The sequence below is a fragment of the Pleurodeles waltl genome, chromosome 1_2 (assembly GCF_031143425.1).
Source record: "Pleurodeles waltl isolate 20211129_DDA chromosome 1_2, aPleWal1.hap1.20221129, whole genome shotgun sequence".
NCBI lineage: Eukaryota > Metazoa > Chordata > Amphibia > Caudata > Salamandridae > Pleurodeles > Pleurodeles waltl.
The window spans coordinates 1,315,952,380-1,315,966,867 of record NC_090437.1 but is presented as its reverse complement, the minus strand read 5'-3'; the positions used below and the strand labels follow the sequence as shown (position 1 = coordinate 1,315,966,867).

Here is a 14,488-nt window from a genome sequence, read left to right as displayed (position 1 = left end):
TGGCTAACCTATCACTGAGGGAGCTAACATCAGCCTGGAAAATCCTATCACTAAGGGAGCCATCATCAGCCTAAACCATCCTATTATTGAGGGAGCCATCATTAGCCTGGAAACTCCTATCACTGAGGGAGCCATCATTAGCCTGGAAAATCCTATCACTGAGGGAGCCACCATTGGCATGTGCTGTCCTGCCACTGAGGGAGCCATCATCAGCCAGGACCATCCTGTCACTCAGTGAGCCATCATGAGCCAGGACTGTCCTGTCACTGAGGGAGCCATCATCAGCCTAAACCATCCTATTATTGAGGGAGCCATCATTAGCCTGGAAACTCCTATCACTGAGGGAGCCATCATTAGCCTGGAAAATCCTATCACTGAGGGAGCCACCATTGGCATGTGCTGTCCTGCCACTGAGGGAGCCATCATCAGCCAGGACCATCCTGTCACTCAGTGAGCCATCATGAGCCAGGACTGTCCTGTCACTGAGGGAGCCATCATCAGCATGAACCATCCTGTCATGAAGTAAGCCAACATCAGCCTGAACCATCCTATCAATGAGGGAGCCATCATCGGCCTGGACCATTCTACCACTCAGGGAGCATCATCAGCCTTAAATATCCTGTCACTGAGGGAGCAATCTTCAGCCTGGAAAATTCTATCCCCGAAGGAGCCGTCATCAGCCTGGGCCGTCCTATCACTGAGGGAGCCATCATCAGGCTGGTCTATCTTATCACTGAGGGGGCCATCATCAGCCTGGGCCATCCTATCACTGAGGGAGCCATCATGAGCCTGGGCCATCCTGTCACTGAGGGAGGCATCATCAGTATGTGCCATTCTATCACTGAAGGAGCCATCAGCCTGGAACATCCTGGAACTGAGGGAGCCATTATTACCCTGGAAAATTCTATCCCTGAAGGAGCCGTCATCAGCCTGGGCTGTCCTATCACTGAGGGAGCCATCATCAGCCTGGACAATCCTGTCACTGAGGGAGCCATGATCAGCCAAGAAAATTCAATTACTGAGGGAGCCATCTTCAGCCTGGGCCATCCTATCACTGAGGGAGCCATCATCAGTCAGGCCATTTTGTCACTGAGGGAAGCATCATCAGTCGGGCCATCCTGTCACTGAGGGAGACATCATCAGCCTGGACCATCCTGTCGTTGAGAGAGCCACCATCAGCCTGGACCATCCTGTCGTTGAGAGAGCCACCATCAGCCTGGATCATCCTATCACTGAGGAAGCCATCATCAGCCTGGAAAATCCTAATGCTGAGGGACCCATCATCAGCCTGGACCATCCTGTCATTAAGGATGCCATCATTAGCCTGGAAAATCCTATCACTGAGGGAGCCACCATCGGCCTGGACCATCCTGTCACTGAGGGAGCCACCATCAGCCTGGACCATCCTGCTACAGGGGGAGCCATCATATGCGTACACCATCCTATTGTTGAGGGAGCCATCACCGGCCTGGCCCATCCTATCACTGAGGGAGCCGTCATCATCCTGGGCCATCCTTACACTGAGGGAGCCTGGAAAATACTATTGCTGAGGAAGCCATCAAAATAGGGCAGGGACGTTTAGAGGCCCTGTAGATCTGCTGCACTAGAGGGTGCACCACTGTGTGCCTGCTGTCACTTTTAATGGCAGCCCTGCCTTGCAGACGGTCTTTAAAATGTAAAATGTATGCAAATTTGACTTTGGAATTAAAGGTATTGGAAAATCATATTACTGAGAGATATAAACACTTCAATGTATCACAGGCATTTAAAGGAGGAGGAATGCATGCTTATAGACAGGCGGCATTAAGGTAATCGTATATTGCCCTGAAAGATCTCTCTAAGTTGTCCGTGGCTGGCACAGTGTTCAAGACACGTTGTGTGTATAACGTGAGAACCTTGAAGAGTGTGAGGTCTGATTTAGTTTTAGTACATACAGGGTGCGCTGTCCGTCCACACCGCAGCGCTGCTTGCCTTTGTGCGCAGACTGAGAATGTGTACCCAAGTACAATAAATGTGCTGGCCCCAGCACAGCCGAAAACTTGCCCTTACATTACAGCAGTGGTCAAAGCGCATTAAATAAACTATGGGAACTGTGATTCTGCATGCAGTGGGGGCAGAGTCAGTGAGCATGGGGGCGGGGTCAACGGTGTGGCTAAAAAAAACAAGATATTCTGTACACTTTTTTGGTCTTTCACTGTCGGGTAGCTACATATGAAATAACGCACAGCTTAAATGAAAAATAAATTTTAAGAAGTTGCATAGCGTGAAATATCTATTGGTTAATACACTGCAGAGGTCTATCGGTAACCAGAAAGCCACAGAATTAAATCTTTGTTAGTGCAGTGGAGAGTAGGGACGTGTATTTTTAGTGCTACAAGATCACAACCCCTGACAGCACTGTGAATATGTAAGTAATTATTTCAATCTTACATTGCACACAGTATAAGATAGACAGCTACACAACGCACAAAAAAAGGGTTAAGATAAAATGGTGCTTCCAAAATATAGATTTTAGTAATACCCAGACTGGATGCAAAGCATTTTTTTTTCATTATTGTCCCTTCAACACCTCCAGGGATAGCAAGTACTATATAAATACATTTGCAATTAAAAGCACACGCTTCTCAGCTCAGTGGTTAACTCTTTGTACTAGCACTAAAATAATAAATATTTTCTAGCACAAAGCTTCATGTGATTTGATCAATTAAAGCCAGTACCGGCTCCCAAGCATCCTTTACATTTGCAGTTTACCCTTCACATTTGCAGATGAACTTGTTTCGCACATTTGCATTTCTTTCAGGCAAGCAGGCACCATGGCAGGAAGGCTTGTTTAGCTGTTTTCACAGCACAGGAGACTTGCTGGATGACACTTCAGCTGAAGCATTTAAATTATCGGAATTAACCGTCCCAGGACGGTTGTCTTTTTACAAAAAGTGGAGGAACAGTTTTTAATAAATCAAAAAAGTATGGGCGCGTCGTGCCCCTCCGATCCCGCCCACTTTGACCTCCGCATTAGGGACAGTCAGCCCAGCTCTCACTAATGCACTGTCTTATAACTGCAGATGGGAACCTGCCCTTGGGAAAGGGGGCAGAGATGACTCTGCAGGGGGATGTAGTGAGTGATTGCACCTGCCTTGGGGGAATGTCTGGCAGGACCCTGGGAAATCCAGTGCACGCCTCCGAGGAGGGGGCGCTCTGAGTGTACACCACCTGGAAATGGTGCTCAGTGCGTGCTGACGCCTCTAACCCCACACCTGCAGTACTGTGCACAGGCAGCGTTTATTTATTTGCACGAGGCCACACCCAATGAAAAGATATGTGTCTTTATATATATTTTTGTTTTTTTACTGAATTACTGTGTGTAACGTTAGTGGCTTCAAGCAGATTCTGCCCTAGAGGGAATAGCTTTAACACTGAATAGTAATTTAATCCAGCCTACTTCCTTGTGAACATACAGCTATTCCTGAGGAGTCTATCACTAACAAAGCCTAGTGAATGGTAATTTCAGTAACACTGTACCTTTATATAGCGCTTACGGACAAGATATGGCGTTTATAAGCGCTGTGAAGGAAATAGGTGTTCTAGTAACACGCCAGCTGGAAGTGCATGTTTATGATCAGAAAACGAATGAAAGGCAGTGGCTTCGATGATGCACAGAAGAATTCGGCCACCGGGGATTAACCCACTGAGATGCCGACTACGTATCGGTAGCTTTGCATTGCACTCGAGGCCACGCCTAGATGTTCTGTGCCGCCTGGGGGTAAGTGGCCTCGGAGCAGGGGCGTAGGAGACAATACATTTCTGGGGGGGACAGGGACAGCCTTGGGGACTTTCAATCAACCCTATACAAATCGCTCGTTGTTTACGAACTGCAGGCTCTGATAAATATACACAGTCCTATATATTGGAAGTGAAATAGGGAGAAAGGAAGGCATGTTTTCACAGTCTGAAAGTATCTTTAATTGTTATTTACATTCCCAAAGTAATTAGCTAAAATGTGAAAATAACATGTTGATTAACCTTGCATCTTCATGCACCAAGCAAATAAAGGTAGGAGGGTAAAAAGGAAGAACATACCCTTTGCGCCCCACACCCACCATGCTCTTCGCCTCATGCCAATTGGAACCGCACTGGAGATATCAAAAGCGATTAAGTACAAGAGTTGTAAACTGTGCTCGGAAACCATAGTTCTAATAACACTTCTACTCCTGTGTGTGATCTTGGGCAGCTCAGCTCCACATCAGTCATAACTAGAAGCATTTCAACTGAAGAAGCTCTTGCAGTTACAGGCTATATAAACATGGATTCTCTAATCTCTGTATAAACTGCAGTCACTAATTTCTCTAGAAAAGGCTGTTTGTGATGCACCAAGCCACTGCGTGTAAAGAAAAGACATTCACTGATTATAAAGAAAAGACATCGGAAAATCACTATGATAGGGTTATTACAGTCGAGTTCTGACATTACAGTGCCTTCTGCCAGAGCTAGCAGCCAAGGTAAAAGGCAGACCAGGTCACAGAGCATAATTAATGCAGCTGTTTAAAGCAAAAAATGGAATGTTGCTTTTCTTTCTTCTGCTCTACTTTCATAGCTTTGAATGTCAGAAGCTATGCACTAAGGTTTTAAGTGGTTTGTGGGAAAGTTGGTGGTGTGACCATGTATTATATGGGGTAAAATACCCCCCTGCGTACATAAGGATATTGCAAGTCACCTTGAAGTTCATACCTTATAAACAAGCATTGGCAAAGCCAATAGGTCTCACCTATGCAAGTTCTATTGCCTTTGCCAATGTGTTTTAGCCATGCTGTACACTAGTGAGACTACTATTCAGCATGGCTCAAAGTTAATGGCATAAAGGAGAATGATGTGTCATCGACTGGTGTGGTGTAGTGTCATGGAGTAAGTAGAGTGTCCTAAAATGGAGCAGTAAACTAACTTGAAAGGAACAGGGGTCCCTTGAATAAAATGCAACACCACTCCCATAAACAATGATATTAAAGTAGTATGCAAATGGATTGTTTCATACATTTATTCAATCAAAATATAAAAGATCAAATGTAGTGGGAAAACATCAACAGAGTAAATCGAGAAAGACTGGTATTCGGGCATTACACAAGTTATCTGGATGACCCAATGTCACCAATTACAAGAAAAATGTAAAAAGTAACCTATATAGTACAGTGGTTTAGAGGAGGCTGGCCTGGTTTGTATTGGGTACCTATGGTACTTACACCTTATACCAGGTCCAGTTATCCCTTATTAGTTAAATGTAGGCAGTGTCTAGAAGCCAGGCTCTCTAGGGGTAGCTGTAGCCAAGGCTTATCCAGGAGACATGCAGAGCTCATTCAATACCACTGTAGTCACACAGCACTCACACACATGAAAGCAAACACTCAGTGTTACACAAATAAAGGTACTTTATTTTAGTGACACAAATGCCAAAAATACCATAGAGACTATACTCCCTTAGGAGGTAAGTAATATACCAATTATATACACTAGTATGCAGCAATAGCAATAAAAAGTTAAAAAAGTGCAATTAGTGAAAATCACAATGGTTAGAAATGGGCCTGGGGAAACACAAACCATATACTAAGAAAGTAGAATGCGAATGTCGGTTTCCCACCTAGACAAGTGTGGTGTGTAGAGGGGCACTGGGAGTATTAGAAAACACCAAAGGTAATTAATAGAACCCACCTCAGAGCCCAGGAAAGCAGGAGTAAATGACAGTAACTTTCCTAGAACACACAAGAACACGAGAAAGAAGATAATGCTAGAACCAGAAGATACTTCAAGACACAAAGGGTGGATTCCTGGACCTAAAGACCTGTGGAAGAATGGTACTAAGTCCAAGAAGCACAGAAGAGTCCAGGGAGGACAGGAGCCCCTACTAACCCGAATCAAGGTGCAAAAGAAGAACCACTGGTGAAGAACAACAGTCAGTACTGCACCCAAGAAGATTAATGCGGGTTCCTGGTTGGTGCAGATGATATCCCACACCGGATGGATGATTGCAGTCTGGTTGCGTCGCTGGATTCTGCCAACAAACCTTGGTACACGCAAAGCTCACGGTTAGCGGAAAATGGCACTGCCTGTGACTAGGAGGGACCTGGTGGACTCTATCCTGGAGGAAGAGTCAGATGGGGCTCTCAGCAACTCAGAGAGCCCACAGAAGACCAGCCAGTGCACACAGGAGTCCTCCAGCACAGGGACAAAGGAGTTGTAAAAGGAGGCCCACGCAGCATAAAAACAAAGGATCCCACACCGCCAGAGAACCACTCAGGAAGCTGTGCATTGCCGGAAGGAGTGCTGGGGGCCAGAGTTACATTGTGCACAAAGAATTTCATAGAAGGATGCCAACAAGCCTTGGCAACTGAAAAACATGTGGTGAACAGGGTTACTGTCTTGCGTGGGAAGGCAAGCTCTTACCTCCACCAAAGTTTGATAGTAGGACGTCAGGACCATCGGGAACACTTCAGTCCACGACCCGTGATGTAGGATCCATGCAACTCAAGAGAGGGGACCCAAGCAGATGGTCGTCGTTGCAGAGAGGTGCCTGCTGAAGCAGGGGAGTGACTCCTTCACTCCAAGGGAGATTAGTTCATTCTTCTGGTGCAGGCTGAAGACAGGCTGTCCTCTGAGGATGCACGACCGGGAAACAGTTGCATATGCTGGCAAGAGCTGAAGATAAAATGTTGCAGAAGTCGTCTTTGCTTCGTTGTTGCCGTTTGTGGAGTTCCTGGAGGGTCCAGATGCAGTTTCTTCAGTGAGAAGGTGAAGTAAAGGATGCAGAGGATTCCTGCTGGAGTCTTGCAATCCGAATCTGAAGAACCTCCCAAAGGAGATACCCTAAATAGCCATGAAAGGGGGATTGGTCAGCTAAACAGGTAAGCACCTATCAGGGGACGGCTCAGACACCACCTGCTGCCACTGCCCACTCAGATGCTCTCAGAGTTCACTGCCAACTTGGAATCCAAGATGGCAAAACACAGGGACCCTCTGGAGGAGCTCTGAGCACCACACCTGGGGTGGTGATGGACAGGGGAGTGGTCACTCCCCTTTCCTTTGTCCAATTTCATGCCAGAGCAGGGACTGGGGGGTACCTGAACCGGTGTAGACTGGATTATGCAAGGAGGGCACCAAATGTGCCCTTCAAAGCATTTCCAGTGGCCTGGGGAAGGAAGCTACCCCTCCCAAGCCTGTAACTCCTATTTCCAAAGGGAGAGGGTGTAACACCCCTCTCCCAAAGGAAATCCTTTGTTCTGCCTTCATGGGCTTGAGCTTCTCAAGCAACAGGAGGGCAGAAACCTGTCCGAGAGGTGGCAGCAGCTGGGCCTGCCTGGAAAACCTCAGAAAGCTGGAATGGCAATACTGGGGGTCCTCGAAGGAGCCCCCAGAGTGCATAAAATCATACAACCAATGCTTGCAAAAGCCTTGAGTTATGATTCCAACATGTTTGATACTAAACATACCTATGTTCTGAGTTACCATTATGTAGATGGGAATAGGTGGTGACCTATTTCAAGTACATGTGTAAAATGGCATCCCGCACTCAGGAAGTCTGGGAAAATGGTCCTGGAGGTCGTGGGGGCACCTCTGCTAGTGCAGGGGTGCCCTCACTCACAGTTACTCTGCACCCTGCCCTCAGGGCTGGAGGGCCTGCTATAGGGGTGACTTATAAGTGACCTGGTGCAGTGAAACTGGCAGTGAAAGGGTGCATGCACCTTTTCACGCAGGCTGCAATGGCAGTCCTGCAGAAGCCTTTGCATGGGCTCCCTATGGGTGGCAAAAGAAATGCTGCAGCCCATAGGGATCTCCTGGAACCCCAATGCCCTGGGTACCTAAGTACCATGTACTAGGGACTTATAAGGGGGCACCAATATGCCAATTTTGGGTGAAATACTGGGTTACCAGTATGCAAAAACCATAATTTAAGGGAGAGAGCATAACTACTGGGGTCCTGATTAGCAGGATCCCAGTAGACACACGCAAACACACTGGCAAACAGGCCAAATGTGGGGGTAACCAAGCTAGAAAGAGGCTACTTTCCTACAAGGTTAACATCCACAACAATGATTTACAAGCTTTTATACACCGACTTTTACATGAATGACTCAAATAGTGAATCAAGAAGTCATTAGCTCATAGTACCTATGCTAATGCCAACTTATGGACAATATCACAAATTCAAGTCAAGGTACTTTGGCCGACAATATTTTGATGCCCTAGACAAGTATCAGGATTATCCTAAGCCTTCGTTAAGCTTGAGTTAAAATGGTTACAGAGTGCTTGTAACCAAAACGGCGAAGATAAATCGGACTCACGTCTCATATGAGTGAGAAGGCAATCAATGGAGATCTGAATCTCTAATCAAGCGCCAATGCCATAAAGTAGTATTAGAGTGGCGTAGTGTCACAGTGTCATAGAGTGGAGTGGCAGAGTGTCGTAGAGTGGAAAGGCATAAAGAAGAGTGAAATGGAGTAGAGTGAAGTAAAGTAACTTGAACTAGCATAGAAAAAGTTGGGTAGAGTGTTGTTGAGCACAGTACATTGTTGTATATTGGAGTGGCATAGAGGGTTGTGCAGTGGCATTGAGCAGAGTATCGTAGATTGAAGTGGCATAGAGTGGTGTGGAGTGGCATACAGTGGAGTAAAGTGGAATGGAGTGGCGTATAGGGAGTTGTGTAGGGAGTTACAGAGTGGAGAAAGTGTTTGAGTTTAATGGAATAGAGTGTCAGAGTCTAGTATCATGGAGTGTAATGTCATAGTGAAGTGTCAGAGTGGAGTTGGGTGGTCTAGAGTGAAGTGGCATAGAGTACAGTGGTGCAAACTAGATTGGTGTAGAGTGCATTGGCGAATACTGCACTGGTTTAGCGTACAGTGCAGTAGCGTAGAGTGGTGAAGAGTAGAGGGGAGCACAGAATAGATTGCAGTGGTTCAGAGTACCTTGCACCACTCCACTCTACCATGCACCGCATCACTCTATGACACAGTAGAGTAGACTAGTGTAGAGTGCAGTGGTGGAGTGCAGTGATGCAGAGTAGATTGTCATAGAGTGTAGTGGCATATAGTACGCTGGTGTAGAGTGCTGTAGAGTGGCATATAGTTGAGCGGTGCAGAGTAGAGTGCCGTGGTGAAGAGTAGAGAGGAGTATAGTTCAGTGGCAGAGTGCAGTGTTGCAGAGTAGAGTGTCATAAAGGGCAGTGATGCAGAGTAGAGAAGAGTGGCTTAGAGTACAGAGGTGCAGAGTAGATTAGAGTTGCATAGAGTGCCGTGGCATAGAGTAGATTGCTGCAGAGTACAGTATAGTGGTGAAGAGTAGATCGTTGCAGAGTGGAGCATAGTGATGTAGAGTGCAGTAGCATAGAGCGGTGCAGAGCAGATTGGAGTGGTGCAGGGTACATTGGTGTGGTGCAAGATAGATTAGACTGGCATAGAGTAGAGTTGCGCAGATTGCAGTGGCATAGAGGAGATGATTTCAAAGTAGAGTGAAGTGCCCTACAGTGGAGTGGTGTAGAGTAGATTACAGTGCAGTGGTGCAGAAAAGAGTGCAGTGGGACAGAGCACAGTGGCATTGAGTGCAGTGGTGCAAAGTAGAGTGGCGTGGAGTTCAGTGGCAGAAAGTGCAATGTTGCAGATTGGAGGGTTGCAGAGTACAGTGGTGTATTGTAGAGTGACGGAGTGCAGTTGCATAGAGTCCTGTGGTGTAGAGTACAGTGGCATTGAAAGCAGTGGAATAGAGTGCTGTGGTGCAGAGTAGATTGGCATAGAGTGCAGTGGGATAGAGTGCATTGGTTTTGAGTAAAGTGGTGAATAGTGCACTGGCAGAGTGCAGGGGTGTAGTGTACAATGGTTTGAGTAGAATAGCATAGATTGCAGTAGTGTAGAGTGGAGTGGTACAGCAGAGATTGCAGTGGCGTAGAGTGGCACTGAGTGGAGAAAAGTGGTATAGGGTGCAGTGGCAAAGGGTAGATTGTTTCAGAGTAGAGTGAAGAAAAGATAGAGAAAAGATAATATACTTCAATATGCAGAAGTATGTAATGATAACAACAACATAAATAATAACGCTAGGCATAACGGCCCAAAATGAAATATGGCTTCTCCCTGTTAGCCACGCTGTAATCAAGCACTTCATTACCTAGAAAATAAAACATTAAACATAAATGTTAGAAAAATATACCCTTCTAATAGCTAAATTGTTGTGTAAAAATGTAAAATCTGGGCTCAATCTCGACTTCACTGTTTCACCAACTGGTGTGATCTTAGGCAAATACAAATATTGTGTTTCACAGAGTCTCCTTTCTAGCCTGCAGGCATCATGGTGAGTGGGACTCTGTTCTCTCTTTAGATCTTCCTCATTGTTTTGCAGCTTCTCTTGGAGGCATCCTGCAGTGCTCCTCTTCAGGGCAGCAGGTGACAGTAATCATCCAAAACTCTTTTCTCCTCCTGTGCCCTTTGTTCTTATGAGCACCCTTAGAACAGGACAAAAGGGCAGTGGGCGCAGTGGGCGCAGGGGGCCTCCTGACACCTTCATTCGGTTACCATCAGCTTGGAGGAAGGTCTGTACAGGGCTATCGTAAGTAGCGCTTTTGTGCGCTAATGGCCCTCTGAATAACAGATGTGAGAGGGGAAATTATTGTGTCCCCTTGTCCCCCCCACCTTCGTCCCCGTGTCCCCCACCCTCCAAAATCTGGGGGGGATACATCCCCCGCGTCCCCCACACTTCCTACGCCCATGCCTCGGAGCACATACCCAGATGCGAAGAGTGCAGAATCAGCAGCCATCACCCATAGGCCCCTCCCCCATCGTCTTCGTGACGCAGCCAAAGCATTGTTTCTGTGAATGAAGGTCCATGCGCCTTCATCCCAACCATAGGCAGAGGCTGGCCCGGGAGGATGGATGTAGACGCAGGGGGCGCCTGCGTCTACATCCATCCTCCCGGGCAGAGGCTGGTCCATGCGCCCCCTGTCTCCATCCCAACACAGACAAAGGCTGGTCCAGGCGCCCCCCGCCTGCAAACCAACCACAGGCAGAGGCTGGTCCAGGCGCCCCTGCCTCTACATCCCAACCACAGGCAGAGGCTGGGCCAGGCGTCCCCTGCCTCTACATCCCAACCCCAGACAGAGGCTGGTCCAGGCGCCCCTGCCTCTACATCCCAACCCCAGACAGAGGCTGGTCCAGGCGCCCCTGCTTCTACATCCCAACGCCAGACAGAGGCTGGTCCAGGCGCCCCCTGCCTCTACATCCCAACCCCAGACAGAGGCTGGTCCAGGCGTCCCCTGCCTCTACATCCCAACCCCAGACAGAGGCTGGTCCAGGCGCCCCCTGCCTCTACATCCCAACCCCAGACAGAGGCTGGTCCAGGCGTCCCCTGCTTCTACACCCCAACCCCAGACAGAGGCTGGTCCAGGCGCCCCTCGCCTCCATCCCAACCCCAGACAGAGGCTGGTCCATACGTCCCCTGCTTCTACATCCCAACCCCAGACAGAGGCTGGTCCAGGCGCCCCCTGCCTCTACATCCCAACCCCAGACAGAGGCTGGTCCAGGCGCCCCTGCTTCTACATCCCAACGCCAGACAGAGGCTGGTCCAGGCGCCCCCTGCCTCTACATCCCAACCCCAGACAGAGGCTGGTCCAGGCGTCCCCTGCCTCTACATCCCAACCCCAGACAGAGGCTGGTCCAGGCGCCCCCTGCCTCTACATCCCAACCCCAGACAGAGGCTGGTCCAGGCGCCCCCTGCCTCTACATCCCAACCCCAGACAGAGGCTGGTCCAGGCGTCCCCTGCTTCTACACCCCAACCCCAGACAGAGGCTGGTCCAGGCGCCCCTCGCCTCCATCCCAACCCCAGGCAGAGGCTGGTCCATACGTCCCCTGCTTCTACATCCCAACCCCAGACAGAGGCTGGTCCAGGCGCCCCTCGCCTCCATCCCAACCCCAGACAGAGGCTGGTCCATACGTCCCCTGCTTCTACATCCCAACCCCAGACAGAGGCTGGTCCAGGCGCCCCCTGCCTCTACATCCCAACCCCAGACAGAGGCTGGTCCAGGCGTCCCCTGCCTCTACATCCCAACCCCATACAGAGGCTGGTCCATACGTCCCCTGCTTCTACATCCCAACCCCAGACAGAGGCTGGTCCAGGCGCCCCTCGCCTCCATCCCAAACCCAGACAGAGGCTGGTCCATACGTCCCCTGCTTCTACATCCCAACCCCAGACAGAGGCTGGTCCAGGCGCCCCTCGCCTCCATCCCAACCCCATACAGAGGCTGGTCCATACGTCCCCTGCTTCTACATCCCAACCCCAGACAGAGGCTGGTCCAGGCGCCCCTCGCCTCCATCCCAACCCCAGACAGAGGCTGGTCCATACGTCCCCTGCTTCTACATCCCAACCCCAGACAGAGGCTGGTCCAGGCGCCCCTCGCCTCCATCCCAACCCCAGACAGAGGCTGGTCCATACGTCCCCTGCTTCTACATCCCAACCCCAGACAGAGGCTGGTCCAGGCGCCCCTCGCCTCCATCCCAACCCCAGACAGAGGCTGGTCCATACGTCCCCTGCTTCTACATCCCAACCCCAGACAGAGGCTGGTCCAGGCGCCCCCTGCTTCTACATCTATCCACCCGGTCAGAAACTGGTCCAGGCGCCCCTCGCCTCCATCCCAACCCCAGACAGAGGCTGGTCCAGGCGCCCCCCGCCTTCACATCCAGCCTCCCTGGCTCTGGAGCCCCCTTTCCTATACATCCTTTCTCCCGGGGATAAGCTGGTCCAGGCGGCCCCTGTCTCCACCCTACCCACAGGGAGGCGCATGCATCCATCCTCCATGGCAGAGGCTGGTCCAGGCGCGCCCCGCTTCCACATCCAGCCTCCAGTGCAGAGGAGCACACAGAGCGTTTCCTACCTTAGCAGCCGCCGGCTCCCCTTGTCTCACAAAGCTAGCTGCAGAGCCCCCCGCAGAAAATGTGTGCGGGCTGAGCTGTGAAGTCCCGGGCTGTCTCTGCTGCTGTGCAGCCCCGCGCGCTCCCGGGCTGTCTCTGCTGCTGTGAAGCCCCGCGCGCTCCCGGGCTGTCTCTGCTGCTGTGCAGCCCCGCGCGCTCCCGGGCTGTCTCTGCTGCTGTGAAGCCCCGCGCGCTCCCGGGCTGTCTCTGCTGCTGTGCAGCCCCGCGCGCTCCCGGGCTGTCTCTGCTGCTGTGCAGCCCCGCGCGCTCCCGGGCTGTCTCTGCTGCTGTGAAGCCCCGCGCGCTCCCGGGCTGTCTCTGCTGCTGTGCAGCCCCGCGCGCTCCCGGGCTGTCTCTGCTGCTGTGAAGCCCCGCGCGCTCCCGGGCTGTCTCTGCTGCTGTGCAGCCCCGCGCGCTCCCGGGCTGTCTCTGCTGCTGTGCAGCCCCGCGCGCTCCCGGGCTGTCTCTGCTGCTGTGAAGCCCCGCGCGCTCCCGGGCTGTCTCTGCTGCTGTGCAGCCCCGCGCGCTCCCGGGCTGTCTCTGCTGCTGCAGACATCCCTGGCCCTCTATGGCTGGGCTCCGGGGGCTGCTGCTGCCCCCTGCTGTCACGGAGGGTTTCTGCTGTAGCTTGTGAAAGGGAGGGCGCCTAGTAGTGGGCTTCTCTTAATGAGATTTTAAGACTCGAGGCTACGATTGTGCATTCTTTCCTCGCTTTACACTTTCAGAAGCAAAGAGTGAAATACCAAAATACCATATGTCGCTCGCTCGCTCTCTCTCTCTCTCTCTCTCTCTCTCTATATATATATATATATAAATATATATATATATATATAACATTCTACTTTAGAGTCGTTGTTGGCATTTAGTTATATCGAAATTATTAATTTATATTTCTTTTTTGATAGTGAGAACATATTGCAAGCATCCCTGCACAGTGAGGAGTAGGTTTATACACATTGTACAGTGCTTTGTAATCGGATGATATAGACCATTTCACAAGGAAAATTACGAAAACGGTGCTGAACAAATTAGAAGAGTCTGGAGGACGGATACATAAAGCTAGCTGTCTGTATCAGACCTGCCATTTCACAGCACGCCGTGTCAAGCTATCGTCATTTCCACACGCCCCCACCTCCCCCACTGAAGAGCACACATCACACCGTGAACATAAGGGAAGCTGAAAACCTCTACGCCAAGGAAGTAGCCAGAAAATTAAAATAGCCGCCACTTTGAACAAAAGCACCGATTCCACCAAGCAAGTGAGCCGAACCCTTGCTGGAACAGCTCCCACCCATGCATCTATCCATTCATTCTTTCACCGTTCCACCCACCTGCTATCTACTATTTCACCTTTACAGTCTGTCATCTATTCATTTTCATCCACCATTCAATCTTTCACGTTCCATCCATTCACCCATCCATCCAATATGCCATCTGTCATCCATCCATCCACTTCTACAATCTGCCATCCATCCACCCTGTCACCCATCAATCCATCCACCCTGTCACCCATCAATCCATCCATGCCGCCACCCATTGATCCATCCACTTTGCAGCC

General features: G+C 50.1%; 1 protein-coding gene across 1 annotated transcript in view; it reads right to left on the bottom strand.

The window, feature by feature from the left end:
- The window catches only part of LOC138251086 (zinc finger protein 665-like), a 32,332-nt gene extending 18,811 nt beyond the window's left edge, over positions 1–13,521 (bottom strand). Inside the window, exon 1 of the mRNA XM_069205621.1 lies at positions 12,894–13,521. The gene's annotated coding sequence lies outside the window, so the exon portion shown is untranslated. The remainder of the gene's footprint in view (positions 1–12,893) is intronic.
- Positions 13,522–14,488: the final 967 nt, after the last annotated feature.